Raw genomic sequence first — 20,486 nt, 5'->3', positions numbered from 1 at the left:
AATTTGACTACTTTTTTTTATTTTCAACTTCATTATTGATTGTTTAATAAAAATGAATATCTAAGTTTTTTTAAATGGTAAAATCGTCGATTTTTGAATAAATATCGAACCACTTCATTGTTTTAGTTTAAACTTCTAGTTTTTAGTTGTTCCTTTTATTTTAGTTTGAACTTCTTCATTTTATTCTTTAGTAATGAGAAATAATCTGAGTTTTTCATAAACTTTCAACTTCCGTGTTATCTTAATTTGAACTTCTTAGTTTTATTTCTTAGAAAAAATATGTTTTTAAGTAAGCATCAAACATTTTTTTAAATTGAACTTCATACTTCTATTTTCACTGGATACAAAAAATGAGTTTTCCATATACATTGAACTACTCCTTTATTTTAATTTGAACTTGTTCATTTTATTCTTTAGTAACAAGGAAAGTATATGTTTTTTATAAATATGGAGCTCTTTTATTTTTGTAATTTGGATTTATTGGTTAATTTTTTTAGTACCATTTCTTTGAGTTTTATAATAAATATTGAATCGTTCCATTATTTATTTGAACTACTAGAGTTATTTTTATTTAAAAACTGTGAATATCCTTTTTATGAATATTAAACTACTCTATTTTTAGAATTTAAACTTGTTTTTTTATGTTGAACTTCTTGTTTTCCATTCTCTATTAATAAGGAAAATATGGATTTTCTATAAACATTGAAGTGGTCCTTTTTTAATTTGTACTTCTTCGGCCTTTTTCAGTTATTTATTTTTACATATAATCACTCATTTTATTTATTTGAACTTTAATGGAAATTCAATTCTTTTTAGACATCACAACAAATAGTAGCAATTGCAAAGCTTTTCACATTGGTTATATGTGAATTGTTTATGTTTTGGACTATTGTCGTTTCAAAAAAGGTAGACACATACGGGACACAAAATTTTGAACTTTCCCTTGCCGAACACTTGAACTTTTAGCAACAATTCTTGTTTGTTTTATGATTTGTTTTTTTAAAATTCCAAAATTCATGTTGTGTTTTTATTTTTGTTTTTTAAACATGTAAATCCTAGGTTTTAATAAGCTTTGAACTTCTCTATTATTTTAAATAAACTTCATGACAGTTTTATTTTCTATTAGCGGTTACAATCCGTGTTTTTAGTAAACATTGAACTGCTCTATTATTTTAATTTGAACTTCTGGGTGTTTTTTAGAAACGGGGAAATCCATTTTCTAATTAATTTTTTGAACTATTTTTATTATTTTAATTTGACATTCCATTGTGGATATTCTAATGGTGTGTTTCTCTTTTAATTCAAACTTGTTGCAATGAACATTTATAGGTTTCACTTTATTACTTTTTCCTTATCTGAACTTGTGGTGTTGGCGTAGACTCACAGATAAAACACATTTTTGGCATGTGAATTTGGCATACAAACATTTCTTTTATAAGATATTTTGGACTTATGTTTTGAATTTGGCATAAAAACATTGAAGAAATAAAGGGAAATCGTACCCATAGCACGAGCACACCGAATGCACGCACACACGACCACCAAACGCGCGCACACACACATGGCCATCTTATAAAAGAAATAGGTGGTGACACAATGTGGACTTCCCAAGTTTACTAAATTGGTTCCATTTATCTCAAAATGAGGTTCATTGACGTTTTTCCTTCTTCGATGGTAGTAGAAAGGCTTAACAGATTCACCAAACATGCTAGTTATTAGAGAAAAAACCACGCGTGTGCATGAAGCACTGTGTGTAGTGCTACCAGCGTGAATGCCACATTGCGGAGCTCGGCCTTACAAAGTTGAGGAATCTATGCAACGACGAGGAGCTCCGGTCGGCGGTGTTGTGCAATGGTGCACGAGAATAGTGGTGAGCACATATGCACTCATGCTCCAGGCGATGGTGTACAAATATCTAGACATCTCTTTTTTGCTTTTCTCATCATTTTTTAATTCTTCAGTTTTATTGAATGTTAGGGCATTTTTCAGCCATAGTGTTTTGGTGATGATGACAACTCACTATGTGATCAAATTATATGTCAAGTTCTTGAGGTACCTTATATTTGACACATGATGATTGTGCTTTCCCTCCGGACAGAAAAGAACGAAGATGGTGTTCTCTACATATTTATTTCTTTGGTCGTAGGGAACCCATACTATTAAGAGGGAATCCACATTGGAAGGTTTGGGTGAATCATTTCACGTACATATTCCTTGTCCCCCACCTTTTTACACCTTCCAATTATTGAGAGAGAGGTCCTCGTTCTAATCCAGTCATTTGTTTTTACACCTAAGCGGTTGTACCACTCGCTACAGTGGTTGTACCGCTTGGACAGTTACGTCTGATGTAACTACCACTCGATGGGTGAAACTCTAGAGTTGATGCTCTTAGATGTTTTGTCCACCGGTTGTACCGCTGCCTCCGGGCAGTTGTACTGCCAAAAACTAGCTAACCCTAAGTAGCAGCTTCGGGCGGTTGTACCGGCCCAGTTCCGTCCTACCACCGGACTTGCCTCTAATTTGGTGTGGTACTTGGGTAGTTGCGGACCGGGAGTTCTGGTCTTATCTTTTTGACTGGTACTACCAGTGTCCAGGGCGGTTGTACGACCCAAGACTTAGCCGCATGCTCGTACCTGGTCCGAGCGGTTGCATCGTGGCAACCACCGTCCACTCATCACTCGAGGGAGACTTCTCTCTATTGTAAAGAGGTAGTTGGGCGGTGGTGGTGCAGTTGTTCTGGTCCTTTATTGGGACCGGTACTTCCGCCCTGCCATCGGTTGCACCGCCAGCTAGGGTTGGTGCTGAATAACCCGTGTTCACCAATTGTGTCGGTGCACATAGCGGTTGTACTACCCCGATGTAAAAACGGTTGTAACAGTTGGAATTGAGGGACACTATTAAGGAGCTGTTTCTTCCACCTTCCACTCACCTCTTGCCTCTCTCTCTCCACCATTAATGCCCTTCAAGCTTTCTTGCCCGATCTCTCTCTCTCTCTCTAGCCACTCAAACTTGTTGATTTGCCAGAGATTGAAGGAGGCGATCTAAATCTACACTTCCACCAAAGGAAACTTGATTCCCCCGATAATTTCTTGTGTGGATTTTGTTACTCTTGGGTGTTTGAGCACCCTAGATGGAAGATGTCACTTCAAATCCATATTGCATTATGGTGAAGCTTCATGGTATCGTTGGGAGCCTCCAATTAAGTTGTGGAGATAGCCCCAACCTTGTCTGTAAAGGTCCGGTTGTCGCCTTCAAGTGCACCACTAGTGGAATCACGCCATCTCGCATTGTATGAGGGCGTGAGCAGAATACGACGACCCTAGTGGCATCTTGGGGAGCATTGTGCCTCCACACTGCTCCAACGGAGATTTACTTCCCCTCAAAGGTAAGGAACTACGGTAACACATCCTCGTCTTCATAGATTCCACTTGTGGTTACGTCTTACCTTTACTTTGTATTTGTTCCTGCTTGTATTGTTGTCGTTAGCATCATATAGGTTGCTGATACGCTCATTTTGCATCATGAAATACTATTGATATTTGTGTTGATCCTGTCTATTATCCCTTATTATCATATAATTCTTATGCTCTTTCTCTTTGAATATGCAAAATACATAACTGAGAGGGAAACATCTAGAAACTAGAATTCTAGACCGGGAAACCGAGAAAAAGGACAAAAAAATCAACTTGCTCCAAATGACCTAAAACTTTACGGAGAATTTTTCTTGAATATTTGAGAATTTCTAGGCCAAAAATATACCGGAGAGGGGCCACCATCTAGGCACAAGCCAACAAGACGTGCCCCTAGGTCATGCCCTGATGGCTTGTGGGCCCCAGCTCGCCCTATGACGACCATATCCTCCTATATGGTGTGTTTTACCCTAGAAAAAAAATCATAATTCATCTTTAAGGATGAAGCGCCGCCGTCTTGAGGGAGAAATCTTGGCAGAGGCCCTTTTTCTCTCCGACACAGCGATTCTGTCGAGGAAACTACACTCCGGGAGGGGGAAATCAAAGCCATCGTCATCACCAACGCTTCCTCCTTTGTGGGAGGGCCAATCTTCATCATCTTCTTTAGAATCACCATCTCATCTCCAACCCTAGTTCATCTCTTGTATTCAATCTTTGTCTCAAAACCTCAGATTGGTACATGTGGGTTACTAGTTGTGTAGATTACATCTTGTAGTTGATGCTTGTTGGATTACTATGTGGAACATATTATGTTCAGATCCTTAATTATTATTATTACACCTCTGATCTTGGACATGTTGATGATGTGTGAGTAGTAATTATTGTTCCTGAGGACATGGGAGAATTCTTGTTATAAGTAATCATATAAAGTTGGTATTCGTTCGATATTTTGATGATATGAATGTTGCTAGTTCTCTTGGCGGTGTCATGTGTCCTTCCAGTTCATTCCTTTGCTATAAAAAGGATTGGGATACCTTGCTGCACCTTTGTTACTATTGTTACTTGTCACTTGTTACAAATTATTTTGCTAAAAAACAATCCATAACTATTACTTATAGCACTTGTAGAGAATACCTTGCTGAAAACTGCTTATCTTTTCCTTCTGCTCCTTGATGGTTTCGACACTCTTACTTATCAAAACGACTATGATTGATACCTTATACCTGTGGATCCTCAAGACTCATTTCTGGTGCTATTGTCGAGGAGTAAAGCGCCTCTGGTAAGTGGGAATTGGTAAGGAAACATTTTCTACATGTGTTGAAATTTACTCATGCTTGTCACTATGAACGACCACCCCATGCTTCGCCTCAAACTGAAGATGAGGAAATTTCTCCTCAACCTACTGAACCTACTGAAAATATTTATTTTGAAATTCCTTTGGGTATGCTTGAAAAAATGTTTATCTAATCCATATGATGGTATGACTCATCCTGATTACCACTTGATATTTGTCAATGAGATTTGTGGATTGTTTAAGCTTTTAGGTTTATCCAGAGACAAAGTGAAGAAGAAAGTTTTCCCTTTATATTTGGAGGGAGAAGAATTAATGTAGTACATGCTATTGGAAGATATTGGATCATGGGATTGGAATTGCTTGAAGCTGGAATTTCATCACAAGTTTTATCCAATGCATCTAATCCATCATGATCAAAATTTTATTTATAATTGTTGGTCTCGTGAAGGAGAAAGCATAGCTCAAGCTTGGGGGATGCTTAAATCTATGATGCACACCTGCCCCAACCATGAGCTTGTGAGAAAATTGATTATACAAAAATTCTTTGCTCGACTTCCTCATGATGATCGAATGTTACTTGATTCTTGTGTTGCTCGTTCTTATATGAAGAAGACTATTGAATTGAGATGGGATCTTTTGGAAAGGATTAAACACAACACTTAAGATTGGGAACTCGATGAAGTTAAAGAGTTAAGTATAAAGCTTGATTTTGATTGCATTAAATCTTTCATGGAAACTTCTCCCTTTCACGAGTTTAGCAATAAATATGGCCTTGACTCTGAGATAGTAGCTACTTTCTGCGTATCCATTGCTGCTTATGTTGACCTTCCCAAGGATAAGTGCTTTAAATAGCATCCTCCCATTGAAAAATTACCCGAGGAACCTGTTAGAATTAAGAAGGAAGAAATAATTGTTAACCATGTTGATCCAATTGTTCCTACTACTTACGTTGAGAAAACTCCTTTTCCTGTTAGGATTAGAGAATATTCTAAGGCTACACAAGTGGTTAATAAGAGTTATGTTAGAACACCTACACCTTATGAGCAAATAAACACTGAGCCTAATTTTTCTATAGTTAAATACCTCCTAGTTGATAATCTTGATGGGAAGGTTATTTACCTATGTGATGAAGCTTCTAGAATTGCAAAACTGTTAGAAACAAACGAGATGGACTAGATAAAAAATAAACTAGTGGTAGGCACACGTGTTATCTTAGTTAAAATTAGAGTTCATTGATATCATGTCTTGTGTGATATTGGTGCTAGTATTAGTGTGATTACTTTTAATTTATATCAAGAAATTGTGCATGATATAGCACCCTCTAAAATTGAAGATATTGATGCCACTATTAAGCTTGCAAACCATGATACTATTGCACCAGTTGGGATTGTTAGAGATGTTGAAGTCTTGTGCGAAAAAGTGAGGTACCCTACTGATTTCCTAGTACTTGGTTCGGAACAAGATAACTTTTGTCCCATCATATTTGGTTGACCTTTATTAATACGATTAATGCTAAAATTAACTGTGTTATTGAGAAGGTCAAAGTAAGCTTTGGTGACATTTTTCATGAGTTTAATTTCTCCAAGTTTAGAAAACAGCCACATGAAAAGGAATTTCCTACTAAGGATGAAATAATTGGTCTTGCTTTTATTGTTCTACCTCCCATAGATCAACTAGAACAATATTTACTTGACCATGAGAATGATATGCATTTGAATGAAAGGAATGAAATAGATAGGATACTCCTTGACCAACAACCTATCCTTAAGCACAACTTACGAGTTGAAATTTTATGTGATCCTCCTCCACCCAAGGGAGATCCCGTATTTGAGCTTAAGGCTTTACTTGATACTTTGAAATATGCTTACCTTGATGACAAGAAGATATATCGTGTTACTATTAGAGCTAACCTTTCAGAACATGAAGAAAAGAGATTACACAAAACTTTAAAGAACACATGGCTGCTATTGGATATACTCTTAATGACCTTAAGGGCATAAGCCCAGCTCTTTGTCAGTACAAGACTGATATGGAACCTGGTGCTAAACCAGTTGTTGATCATCAACACCGTCTCAACCCTAAGATGAAATAGGTGGTAAGAACTGAAATACTAAAACTTCTTGAAGCATGTATAATCTATCCTATTGCTAATAGTAGATGGGCAAGTCATGTTCATTGCGTTCCTAAGAAAGGTGGTATAAGTGTTGTTCCTAATGATAAAAATGAACTTATTCCACAAAGGATAGTACCTAGTTATAGGATGGTAGTTGATTTCAGGAAATTGAATAAGGCTACTAGAAAAGATCATTACCCCTTGCCTTTTATTGATCAAATGTTAGAAATATTATCTAAGCACACACACTTTTGCTTTCGTGATGGATATTTTGGATTCTCTCAAATACCTGTGTCAAAAGAGGACCAAGAGAAAACTACCTTTACTTTCCCTTTTGGAACTTATGCTTACATTTGTATGCCTTTTGGCTTACGCAATGCACCCGCTACCTTCAAAGATGTATGAATGCTATATTCTTTAACTTCTATGAAAAGATTGTTGAGGTTTTCATGGAGGATTTTTCCGTTTACGGGATTTCCTTGATGATTCCTTGAGCAACCTTGATCAAGTTTTGCAGAGATGTGAAGAAACTGGTCTCGTCTTGAATTGGGAGAAGTGTCACTTTATGGTGAATGAAGGTATAATGCTTGGGCATAAAATTTCTGAACGAGGTATTGAGGTGGATCATGCCAAAGTTGATGCAATAGAGAAAATGCCTTGCCCAAAATATATCAAATGTATAAGAAGTTTCCTTGGTCATGTTGGTTTCTATAGGCATTTCATTAAAGATTTCTCAAAGATTTCTAGGCTTTTAACTAATCTTCTCCAAAAAGATATGCCTTTGAAATACTTAAGAAAGCTTTAATTTCCGCACCTATTGTCCAACCACCTGATTGGAATCTACCATTTGAAATTAGGGACATTTACATATTTCCCCCTAATTTTGGCCCGACCTCATCTTTACCCCTAAATAAAAACAGTGCTCAACTATACCCCTCTTTTGTTAAGTGCGTTTATAGAAATACCCTTCCGTACATTTTCCGTCCAGTCAAAGGCCTTTGACCGTTATGTGCGCATATATAAAATTGTAACGGCCAAAGGCCTTTGACTGGACGAAAAATGTAAGGAAGGGCATTTCTATAAGTGCACTTAACGGAAGAGGGGCAAATTTGAGCACTGTTTTTATTTAGGGGTAAAGATTAGGTCCGGCTAAAATTAGGGGGAAAATGGAATTGGCCCTTGAAATTATGCGTGATGCTAGTGATTATGCTATTGGTGTTGTTCTAGGGCAAAGTGTAGATAAGAAATTGAATATTATTTATTATGCTAGTAATACCCTAGACACCGCTCAAAGAAATTATGCTACTACTAAAAAGGAATTGATAGCAGTTGCTTTTCCATGTGATAAGTTTAGACCTTATATGTTTGATTCTAAAGTAACTATTCATACTGATAATGCTGCAAAATCTAAGGATCAATTTATCCCATCATGTTTTCTGCACGAAAGCAAGATGGCATTATGCAAAATGATACTGAAGCTTGAGCAAGAAAACGATGACTTGAGGGAGGAGAATTTTATCCTCTGACGCAAAGCTGGGGAAGAAGAATGTTGCTACATCACCACCACCATCACCCGAGGAGGACGCTTGAGTACATGGGTATGGGCACCACTCTTGGCTTGTCCCACGCTTGGGGGAGGTGCCCCAATATCGTATCACCATCACTTCCATCACTATTATCTATCTTAGTTTGATTCTTAGTTGTTTTGTGATTTAGAGAAATAAATTTCAGATTTTCTTTGCTTAGATTTTTTTTTTGAGTTCCATTTATCCTTGTAGTCGAGTATGCTAGTTATATAATAAAGATTAGTTGAGTTTTTGTGCTTTACCTAGGGGCACCCATCATTGTAGCATGCCAACAAAAAGAAATATAAAGACCATATGATCATCTCATCAGAAGTAATGACTTCACACAAAAAGGGTATAAGTGATAAAAGTTGTTGATAGTAAACAAACATAGTATTAGTCATTGTTGCAATCTAAGCAGTATTATGATAGAGGAGAGGAGACTCACATATAAATACACTATATTGGACATCTTTAATGATTGTGAGCCTTCATCAAATATTATATAATGATCAAGTGTTGATGTTGGACATGGAAGACAACGTAATGATCATGGTAGTTTATATTCACATAGAAGTTATATGGTCTTGGATACTTCAACATGTGATGCTTGCTTTGGATCCTTTGCTAGCCCAATAATGCCGCACTAAGTAGAGATACAACTTGTGCATCCATAACCCTGAAACCTAGTTTCTTGCCTTGAGTGTCCACCGTACCTACCTATGGATTGAGTAAGATCCTTCAAGTAAGTTGGCATCAATGCATCAAGCAATAAAATTGGTCCTAAATATGTATGATATTTTATTGCAAGGGAAAATAAGCTTTGTACGATCTTATGATGGGAAAGAAATAAAAGCGAGATAATGCATAATAAAGTTTTCTATCATAAGGGGCAATATAAAGTGACTTTCCTTTGCATTAAGAGTTCACACACCCAAAAACTTAAAGGCACATGACAACCTCTGCATCGCTCTGCGAAGGGCCTATCTTTTATCTTTAGGATTTCAATCATGTACGTGAGACAATAAATTTTATTCCTCTTCCTACCTATTAATTCTATAGTGGCAAGCACTATGTGTTGATGAAAGATTCAAATTTATATATCCAAGTGGATGTAGATGATCATGATTTATTATTGTTGACATTATCCTTGAGGTAAATAAGTTAAGTGGCGAATAATTTAAGCCCTATCTTACTATGTGTCCTATGGAAACATGAGCTCCAAAAATATGCCTTGAGCGCGAGCAATCATAGAAGATTAAATGATAGTTGAATATGTGAACTTGTCAAAAATAACGCTCCTATATAGACTCTCCTCTCTATTATGATGAATTATGATTGCCCCAATGACCGAGAATATAGTTTGTTGATTGTCAATAAAGTTTATGCTTCACACTCCAATAGTTGTGAATGGATTGTTACTTGTATATGAGAAGTCATATGATAAACTACTTGCTATTATGCTAATTTTCATGATGCTCTCATGATCGTATTATATTTTTATTAACACCTCTCTCTCAAATCATGTGGTCATTATTTTCGAGCTCGGCTTCCGCTTGAGGAGAAGTGAGGTCCAAGATTGAGGGGGTTGATACACTCATTTTGCATCATGAATTACTATTGATATTTGTGTTGATCCTCTCCATTATCCCTTATTATCATAAAATTCTTATGCTCTTTCTCTGTGAATATGCAAGGTACATAACTGTGAGGGAAATATCTAGAAAATGGAATTTTGGACCGGGAAACCGAGAAAAAGGGCAGAAAATCAACTTGCTCCAAATGACCTGAATATTTGAGAATTTTTGGGCCGAAAATGTACTAGAGAAGGGCCACCTGCTGGGCACAAGCCAACATGACACACCCCTCAGGCCGCGCCTTGATGGCTTGTGGGGCCCCAGATGGCCCTCTGGTGACTGACGTCTCCAACATATCTATAATTTTTGATGGTTCCATGCTATTATCTTGTCAAACTTTGGATGTTTTGTATGCCTTTTATATCCTTTTTGGGACTAACTTATTAACTCAGTGCCAAGTGCCAATTCCTGTTTTTTCCGTGTTTTTGACCCTTTTCAGAGGAGAATATTAAATGGAGTCCAAACGGAATAAAACCTTCGAAAAGATTTTTTCTGAAACAGAAGATACGCACGGAGCATGAGAACCAAGGCAGAGGGCACCAGGGGAGGCCACAAGCCCCCTAGGCGCGGCCAGGGGGCCCGCGCCTAGCAGGCTTGTGGGCCCCCTGTGGCTCCTCTGCCCTACTTCTTCCGCCTATAAATCCCCGAAAAATCCAAAACCATGAGAGAGATCCACGAAAATAATTTTCCGCCGCCGCAAGCTTCTGTCTCCGCAAGATCCCATCTGGGGCACGTTCTGGTGCCCTGCTGGAGGGGGATTTGGATATGGAGGGCTTCCTCATCAACACCATTGCCTCTCCGATGATGCGTGAGTAGTTCACCATAGACCTTCGGGTCCATAGCTAGTAGCTAGATGGCTTCTTCTCTCTCTTGGATCTTCAATACAAAGTTCTCCATGATCTTCATGGAGATCTATCCAATGTAATCCTATTTTGCGGTGTGTTTGTCGAGATTCGATGAATTGTGGATTTATGATCAGATTACCTATGAATCTTATTTGAGTTTCTTCTGATCTCTTATATGCGTGATTTCATATCCTTGTAATTCTCTTCGAGTTGTGGGTTTTGTTTGGCCAACTTGATCTATGATTCTTGCAATGGGAGGAGTGCTTGGTTTTGGCTTCATACCGTGCAGTGACCTCACTGAGTGACAGAAGGGGTAGCGAGGCACGCATCATGTTGTTGCCATCAAGGGTAAAAAGATGGGGTTTATATCTATTGCATGAATTTATCCCTCTACATCATGTCATCTTGCTTAAGGCATTACTCTGTTCGTCATGAACTCAATACTCTAGATGCATGCTGGATAGCGGTCGATGTGTGGAGTAATAGTAGTAGATGCAGAAAGTATCGGTCTACTTGTCTCGGACGTGATGCCTATATGTATGATCATTGCCTTCGATATCGTCATGACTTTGCGCAGTTCTATCAATTGCTCGACAGTAATTCGTTCACCCACCGTAATATTTGCTATTTTGAGAGAAGCCTCTAGTGAACACTATGCCCCTGGGTCTACTTCACATCATATTTTCAGCCCTACACTTTTACTTTGTTGCACTTTCTGCCTTCATATCTCACCTTGCAATCAATCGTGAAGGGATTGACAACCCCTTTGTAGCGTTGGGTGCAAGTTTGCTGTTTTTGCGCAGGTACATCGGTGCTTCATCTTGATACTCCTACTGGATTGATACCTTGGTTCTCAAATTGAGGGAAATACTTACTGCTACTGTGCTGCATCACCCTTTCCTCTTCTAGGGAAAAAACCAACGCTAGCTCAAGAGGTAGCAAGAAGAATTTCTGGCACCGTTGTCGGGGAGCATCAAGTCAAGAATAGTCTTCCTTCAACGTGTCAATTTCTGGCATTGGGGATTATTCTAAGTGAAGCTTATCCAAGTAATTGTCGCAAACTCATATCTTGCATTTACTCTTTTGCCTTTTGCCTCTCGTTTTCCTCTCCCCCACTTCTGAAAAACAAAAAATACAAAAATATTTGCCTTTTTCGTTCGCCTTTCCTTTGCTTGTGTGCTATGTGCCTTCAGTATACTTGCATCTTCGCTTGCTGAAAATCTATTGATATGGATCCTCGTCCACTTGCTAATCTCTTTAAGAGATCCAATTATGTTGAACCAATTGCTAGTGAGTTGAGTGCACTTGACTTTCTCTATGGAGTTTTGCTTGAGATGCATGAATCTGAAAATCGTGATGAAGAAATTTATGAAGTGATTCACGAGGGCTCCTTGAATGAAAAGCATGATTGCAATGGTTCCACTACAAATCCTATTAGTGTTAATCATGCTAAAAATATGCAAAACCCTAAGCTTGGGGATGCTAGTTTTGCTATGTCCCCTACTTGTTGCAATAATCATGATTGGGGTGATGATCTTTCTTATGATCTTCAAAACTTGTTCAAGCCTCATGATGATTATGATATTTGCAACAATATTGAAAGTGGGATTGGAGAAGTCATGACTTTGGTTGATGACAATCCCACTCTTTTTGAAGAGCGTCAACTTTGCATGCATGTGGATCATGAAAAGAATATCCTATGTGATAGCTATATTGTTGAATTTGAATATGATCCCACATGTAATTGTTATGAGATAGGAAAATATTGTGGTAGAAACTTTCATATCACTAAATCACCTCTCGTTATGTTGAGATTGCTATTGTCTCTTTCTTCTTCCTTGCATATGGTAACTATTGGTTGACTTGACAATTTGTTTTCCTATAAAATGCCTATGCATAGGAAGTAGGTTAGACTTAGATATGTTTGTCACATGTTTCATGATGCTCTCTTTGTGTCCGATTGCTATCTTTTATGTGAGCATCATTGAATTATCAATGCCTAGCTAAAAGGATTTAAAGAAGCGCGCTTATTGGGAGGCAACCCAATGAATTTATTTTTGCTTTTTGCTTTCTGTTTTGTTGTGTCCACACCATCATAATTCTGTTATGATTGTGTTTTTTGTGTTTATTTTTGTGTTTGAGCCAAGTAAAACCTTTATGACTAGTTTTGGTGATGGTTGTTTGATCATGTTGGAAAACGACAGAAACTTTTCTCTCACAAAAGTATTTTTCATTTTTATCCAGAAAGAGCTTTTGAGTTGATTCTTTTTTCTGCTAGTTGATATGCCAATTGCCCAAATTTTCATATTTTTTCAGAAGTTTTGAGATACCATAAGTATACAAAGTATACAGATTGCTACAGACTAGTCTGTTTTTGACAGATTCTGTTTTTGTTGTGTTGATTGCTTATTTTGATGAAACTATAGATAGTATCGGGGGGTATTAGGCATGGAAAAGTGAGAATACAGTAATCTAACACCAATATAAATAGAAATCAAGTTTGCTACAGTATCTAAAGAGGTGGTAGTTTATTGTCTTGTGCTAATGATATCACGAGTTTCTGTTTAAGTTTTATGTTGTGAAGTTTTCAAGTTTTGGGTGATGTTCTCATTGACAAAGGGATAAAGAGTGGGAAGATCTCAAGCTTGGGGATTCCCAAGGCATCCCAAGCCAAATTCAGGGACACCAAAAAGCTTAAGCTTGGGGATGCCCCAGGAAGGCATCCCCTCTTTCGTCTTCAATCCATCGGTAACATTACTTGGAGCTATATTTTTATTCACCACATGATATGTGTTTTGCTTGGAGCGTCGTGTATTATAGTAGTCTTTTATTTTTGTTGTGTCACAATCATCCTTGCAGCACACCTTTTGAGAGAGACATGCACTCATTGTGAATTTCCTAGAATACTCTTTGAGCTTCGCTTATATCTTTTGAGATATGCAATTTAGCTCACATGTGCTTCAGTTATATCTTTTGAGCTAGATAACTTTGCTCTAAGTGCCCCACTTAGATCTTTTAGAGCACGATGGTGTCATATTTTGGAGAAATAAGAACTCTCGATCTTCACTTATATCTTTTTGAGAGTGCTCTCTCTGAGTAACTTGGTAGTTAGCTTATGCTATGAAAGTAGTTCCAAAGGTGATAGGCACCCAAAGAGGGTACAATAAAACTTCAATATTCATGTGCATTGATTAGAAAGAGAAGTTTGATTCCTCTCAGATAGTTTTGAGACATGGATTTGGTAATATAAAGAGACATGTTAGTAGGGTGTTGTGAATCTAGAAATACTTGTGCTGAAGTTAGTGATTCCCGTAAAATGCACGTATGGTGAACCGCTATGTTAGGAAGTCACAGAATAATTGATTTATTGATTGTCATCCTGTGTGTTGCGGTCGGGATCGCGTGATGGTTAACACCTACTAACCCTTCCCCTAGGAGTATGCGTTTAGCACTTTGTTTCGATTACTAATAAAAACTTTCACAATAAGTATGTGAGTTCTTCATGACTAATGTGAGTCCATGGTATAGACGCACTTTCACCTTTCACCATTTCTAGCCTCTCTAGTGCCGCGCAACTTTCGCCGGTGCACAAACCCACCATATGCCTTCCTCAAAACAGCCACCATACCTACCTACTATGGCATTTTCATAGCCATTCTGAGATATATTGCCATGCAACTCCCACCGTTCCGTCTCATGACATGTGCCGTCACTTTCATATTTCCATTGCATGATCGTAAGATAGCTAGCGAGATGTTTCAACGTCATACGCCAAGCTAGATCGTTGCACATCCCGATACACTGCCGGAGGCATTTCCTATAGAGTCATCATCGTTCTAAGCATTGAGTTGTGAGTAAATGAAAGTGTGATGATCATCATTATTAGAGCATTGTCCCATGTGAGGAAATAAAAAAAGGCCAAAGAGCCCAAACAAAAAAAGAGAAAAAGAGAGAAGGGACAATGCTACTATCTTTTTCCACACTTGTGCTTCATAATAGCACCATGTTCTTCATGATTGAGAGTCTCTTGTTTGTCACCACCATATACTAGTGGGAATCTTCATTATATAACTTGGCTTGTATATTCCAATGACGGGCTTCCTCAAAATTGCCCTAGGTCTTCATGAGCAAGCAAGTTAGATGCACACCCACTAGTTCTCCTTTTGAGTTTTCACACACTTATAGCTCTAAGTGCATCCATTGCATGGTAATCCCTACTCTTTCACATTGATATCTATTGATGGGCATCTCCATAGCCCTTTGATACGCCGAGTCAATGTGACATCTCCTCCTTTTGGCCTCACAACCTTCACCACACTCTATTCCACCTATAAGTGCTATATCCATGGCTCACGCTCATGTATTGCTTGCGAGTTGAAAAAGGTTCGAGAAAGTAAGAGTACGAAAACAATTACGTGGCCAATACCGGGGTTGTGCATGATTTAAATTCGTTGTGTGGGGATGATGGAGCATAGCTAGACTATATGATTTTGTAGGGATAATTTTCTTTGGCCTTGTTATTTCGAAAGTTCATGATTACCTTGCTAGTTTGCTTGAATTATTATTGTTTTCATATCAATAGCAAACTATTGTTTTGAATCTTACGGATCTGAACATTCATGTCACATGAAAGAAGTTAAAAAAGAAAAATATGTTAGGTAGCATTCCACATAAAAAATTTAGTCTTTATCACTTCCCTACTCGATGACGAGCAGGAGTTAAGCTTGAGGATGCTTGATACGTCTCCAACGTATCTATAATTTTTTATGGTTCCATGCTATTATCTTGTCAAACTTTCGATGTTTTGTATGCCTTTTATATCCTTTTTGGGACTAACTTATTAACTCAGTGCCAAGTGCCAGTTCCTGTTTTTAACGTGTTTTTGACCCTTTTCAGAGGAGAATATTAAACAGAGTCCAAACGGAATAAAACCTTCGAAAATATTTTTTCCGGAACAGAAGATACGCAAGGAGCGTGAGAACCAAGGCAGAGGGCACCAGGGGAGGCCACAAGCCCCCTAGGGACAGCTAGGGGGGCCCGCGCCTAGCAGGCTTGTGGCCCCCCTGTGGCTGCTCTGCCCTACTTCTTCCGCCTATAAATCCCCAAAAAATCCAAAACCACGAGAGAGATCCACGAAAATACTTTTCCGCCACCACAAGCTTGTGTCTCCACAAGGTCCCATCTCGGGCACGTTCTGGTGCCCTGCCGGAGGGGGGATTCGGATACGGAGGGCTTCTTCATCAACACCATTGCCTCTCCGATGATGCGTGCGTAGTTCACCATAGACCTTCGGGTCCATAGCTAGCAGCTAGATGGCTTCTTCTCTCTCTTGGATCTTCAATACAAAGTTCTCCATGATCTCCATGGAGATCTATCCGATGTAATCTTCTTTTGCGCTGTGTTTGTCGAGATCCGATGAATTGTGGATTTATGATCAGATTAACTATGAATCTTATTTGAGTTTCTTGTGATCTCTTATATGCATGATTTCATATCCTTGTAATTCTCTTCAAGTTGTGGGTTTTGTTTGGTCAACTTGATCTATGATTCTTGCAATGGGAGAAGTGCTTGGTTTTGGGTTCATACCGTGCGGTGACCTCACCGAGTGACAGAAGGGGTAGCGAGGCACGCATCATGTTGTTGCCATCAAGGGTAAAAAGATGGGGTTTATATCTATTGCATGAATTTATCCCTCTACATCATGTCATCTTGCTTAAGGCATTACTCTATTCATCATGAACTCAATACACTAGATGCATGCTGGATAGCGGTCGATGTGTGGAGTAATAGTAGTAGATGCAGAAATTATCGGTCTACTTGTCTCGGACGTGATGCCTATATGTATGATCATTGCCTTAGATATCGTCATGACTTTGCGCAGTTCCATCAATTGCTCGACAGTAATTCGTTCACCCATCGTAATATTTGCTATTTTGAGAGAAACCTCTAGTGAACACTATGCCCCCCGGGTCTACTTCACATCATATTTTCAGCCCTACACTTTTACTTTGATGCACTTTCCGCCTTCATATCTCACCTTGCAATCAATCGTGAAGGGATTGACAACCCCTTTGTAGCGTTGGGTGCAAGTTTGCTGTTTTTGCGCAGGTACATCGGTGCTTCATCTTGATACTCCTACTGGATTGATACCTTGGTTCTCAAACTGAGGGAAATACTTACTGCTACTGTGCTGCATCACCCTTTCCTTTTCAAGGGAGAAAACCAACGCAAGCTCAAGAGGTAGCAGTGACCCTCTTCCCCTATATGGTGTGTTTTACCCTAGAAAAATAAAATCATAAGTCATCTTTCGGGACAAAGCGCCGCCGTCTCGAGGCAGAAACCTAGGTAGAGGCCCTTTTGCTCCCTAACAGAGCGATTCTGTTGGGGAAACTTCCCTCCGGGAGGGGGAAAGCGAAGCCATAATTGTCGGGCGGGATAACCCCGGGGTAGGCTCATCGAGTTTGCTCCTTCATTTCCGGCCCAATGGACATGAAGGTATGGAGATTCTCGAGTCCCAAGTCTTCTAACCGGCTAGGCCTCGCCTGCCGGCTGGAAGACGAGGCGACCACCTTTCTGGCCGGCCAGGCATCCCCTGCCGGCTAGAATGCAGGTGGCCTCCCCTTCACAGCCGGCCTGGTCTCGCCAGCCGGAATGGGGAGGAGGCGGCCATCCGTGAGCCGGTTAGCCATGCAGGCTAGCCGGCCGAGGATCACTGGTCACGTCAGATCGTAGGTCAGGAAAGGACCTCATGATTAAAGGTAGCTACGCGTCAGCAAAGGTACTGGATCAGGGCGCCCGACAGGTACGAGCGTCGGCGGCCACGCTACTGACCTACCCCGGCTCTGATCCATCACCTAGCCTGATGTCGGACCGTCACACTCCCACTCCATTACTGCACTCGGTGTGGGGAACAGTGGAGGCGGCCGTACAACCTGCCCATGAAGAAGCTCGCGGGGCGACGCTTGACGTACATCGCGTGCTCAGCGTCAACCTTACGCGGGAGCCCCATTGGCCAACCGGCGGGTCCCACAGGTAAACGAGACCATGTAGCCGGCGGGCCCCTCATCGACAAGACAAGACCCTCGTGGGCCCCTGGCCAGCCGGTGAAGTGGCCAGCCAGGTCCCACGCTTGTACCCTTTATCCATATTGTAGGTCGGCGGGTTCGTCTATAAAAACTCCCGGCCGCCCCCCATGCAGAGGGGCCGATCACTTACCAGCCATTCAACACTACACTCCCACCAACCAATAGAGAGCGAGGTAGAGACGAGTCGACTGCTCCCCTCTTCTTCCTCCCAACACAGCTCCAGGAGCAACATTGTACTCTGTTCCCATACATCAAACACACAAGCAGGACTAGGGGTATTATCTCTACGGAGAGCCCTGAACCTGGGTACATCGTGCGTCCCATGCGTGTACCAACCTCGTTCCCAGCGCCCACCTTTGTCTCTTCGGTTCTCACCGACTTTAGCCTACCTATGGCATATGTTGTATGTATTCACCGACATTTGGCGCCCACTGTGGGGCTGATCGCGGCATCGGCTGGCTTCACGCGCTGGGCGGGGCCCCGCACCTACACCACCGGATGCATCGCGTCCGGATTAGTTTGCATGCCCATGGAGCTCACTTTCGACGAAGCGACGCCCATGATGATCGACGTCCCCGTCCGCCATGCGGATTCGGACGAAGATTCTGACGACGAGGCGCTTCCTAGCGTCGTCGTCGCTGCCATGGAGAACCTCAGCGTTCTCTTCAGCGACCTTCGCCTCAACGACGGCCCATGCTACTTCGGCGAGGACTACGACGTTGAGGCGCTCTGCGCCAGCTTCAACAGGCTCTCTATCACTGAGACACGTGCCCACGATGTTTACCCCAGTAACGTCCTCATCTTCGACGGCCCTCCGCCGTCGGTGGGGTTCTTCACCCCATACCACGTCGCTACCGTCTCCAACACCGTGGAGGTGATGGTTATCGGCGCCGGCACCAGCACGGCTCCCGGCAAGGACTCCGCAGGCGCTGGCGAGCCCGATGCGGCGGTCGCCGACACTCTTCAGGACGCCATTGCCGGCCTAAAGACACCGGTCGCCGCTTCCGCCGACCCTGCAGACGCTCGGGCCTCGCTGGAGGAGGCTCGCAAGCGTATCTTGGAGGAGGGCATCGCCGTGGCCTCGGCAAAATGTTGGTTGGAGGCTATACATCGTGAGTATAACTCCGCATACGGTCTTACTCCGATTTCCGAGGCCCCCAGCCGGCTTGGATCGGTCCGCAGCCGCGGACGGTTCGTTGCCGGGGTCCTAGGCGGGGACCTGCCCACCTACGAGACTCCTGCGGCCAACATGCGGGCGGCGCAGGCGGCCATGGAGGAGATGGCCAGCCTGGAAGGCGAGGAGCACGCCTTCCAGGAGAAGCGCGTCAAGGATCTCCTTGACGCCGCTAACCAGCAGCACGCTCGGTTTGACCCCGGCCAGGCTCATTCAGATTCCCCGGGGCTGAACTCGGGGGCTCGCCGCAACCCTAGCGGCCAGCACCACGCCGAAGGATCTTCCTCGCATCGCCCTTCCAGCGGGAGGGGCGAGGGAAGCCAAGGACGGCGCTCGCAGTACCAGAGCGAGCACACTTCGGGCCTACATCGTGGAGGCGACGAGGGCGACTCGGAGTACGGGGATCTTCCCCCGCGAAGAACTCACGCATCCGGCTCCCGAGGAGCCTCCCCTCTCGCCACCAGGGCTGGCGCCCCCGCCTCCCAGGAGGAGCGGGACGCCCGCCGGCGTATCATTGCCCTGGCCCATTCGGCCCTCCTAGAGGAAGACAGACCCGTCGGTCCGGCTTGCTTCGGCCCCCGGATCCGAGGGGAGCTGTTCCCCCGAGACTTCACCTTGCCTCGGGATACGCCGAAATACAACAGCACGGCCAAGCCAGAAGACTGGCTGATCGACTACACCACGGCCGTAGGCATCGCCAGGGGCAACAAGCGTGTAACAGTTCACTACATGCCACTCATGCTGGCCGGCTCGGCCCGGACGTGGCTTAACAGCCTCCCGGCCGGCAGTGTCAACTCCTGGGTGGACTTCGAGGAGGCGTTCGTCCGCAACTTCACCGGCACCTACAAGCGCCCTGGTCGGCCTCGCGAGCTGGCCATGTGCGTCCAGAAGGCCGACGAACCCCTCTGCTACTACGTCACCCGGTGGACTGAGCTCCGCAACTCCTGTGAGGGGGTGCATGAGGTACAAGCCATACAGTACTTCATCGACGGATGTCGAGATGGCACCCTCCTCAAGCACAAGCTCATGTGCGCTGAGCCCACCTCCTTGGCGGTGCTCATGGCCAAGGCGGACAAGTACGCCACGGCCGACTCCGTGATGCGCATCAAGGTGACCGCCTCGGACAAGGTTGTGCGTGCGCCGGCTACTCCCAAGCCGGCTGGGGACAACCGAGGCGGCCAGAACAACTACAAGCGCAAGGCGGATCAGATGGCCAACAACAAGCTAGTGGCCAACGTGGAGGGCGAGGCGTTGGCTTCCCAAGCCGGCCCTCCACGAAAGCGTCGCAATCAGGGCAACCCCAACTGGCTGCCCAAGCAGACTCTCGAGCAGCTGCTCGACGCCCCCTGCAAGATACATTCGG

Source organism: Hordeum vulgare, chromosome 2H (assembly GCF_904849725.1).
Source record: "Hordeum vulgare subsp. vulgare chromosome 2H, MorexV3_pseudomolecules_assembly, whole genome shotgun sequence".
Classification (NCBI taxonomy): Eukaryota; Viridiplantae; Streptophyta; class Magnoliopsida; order Poales; family Poaceae; genus Hordeum; species Hordeum vulgare.
This window is presented reverse-complemented; position numbering follows the sequence as displayed.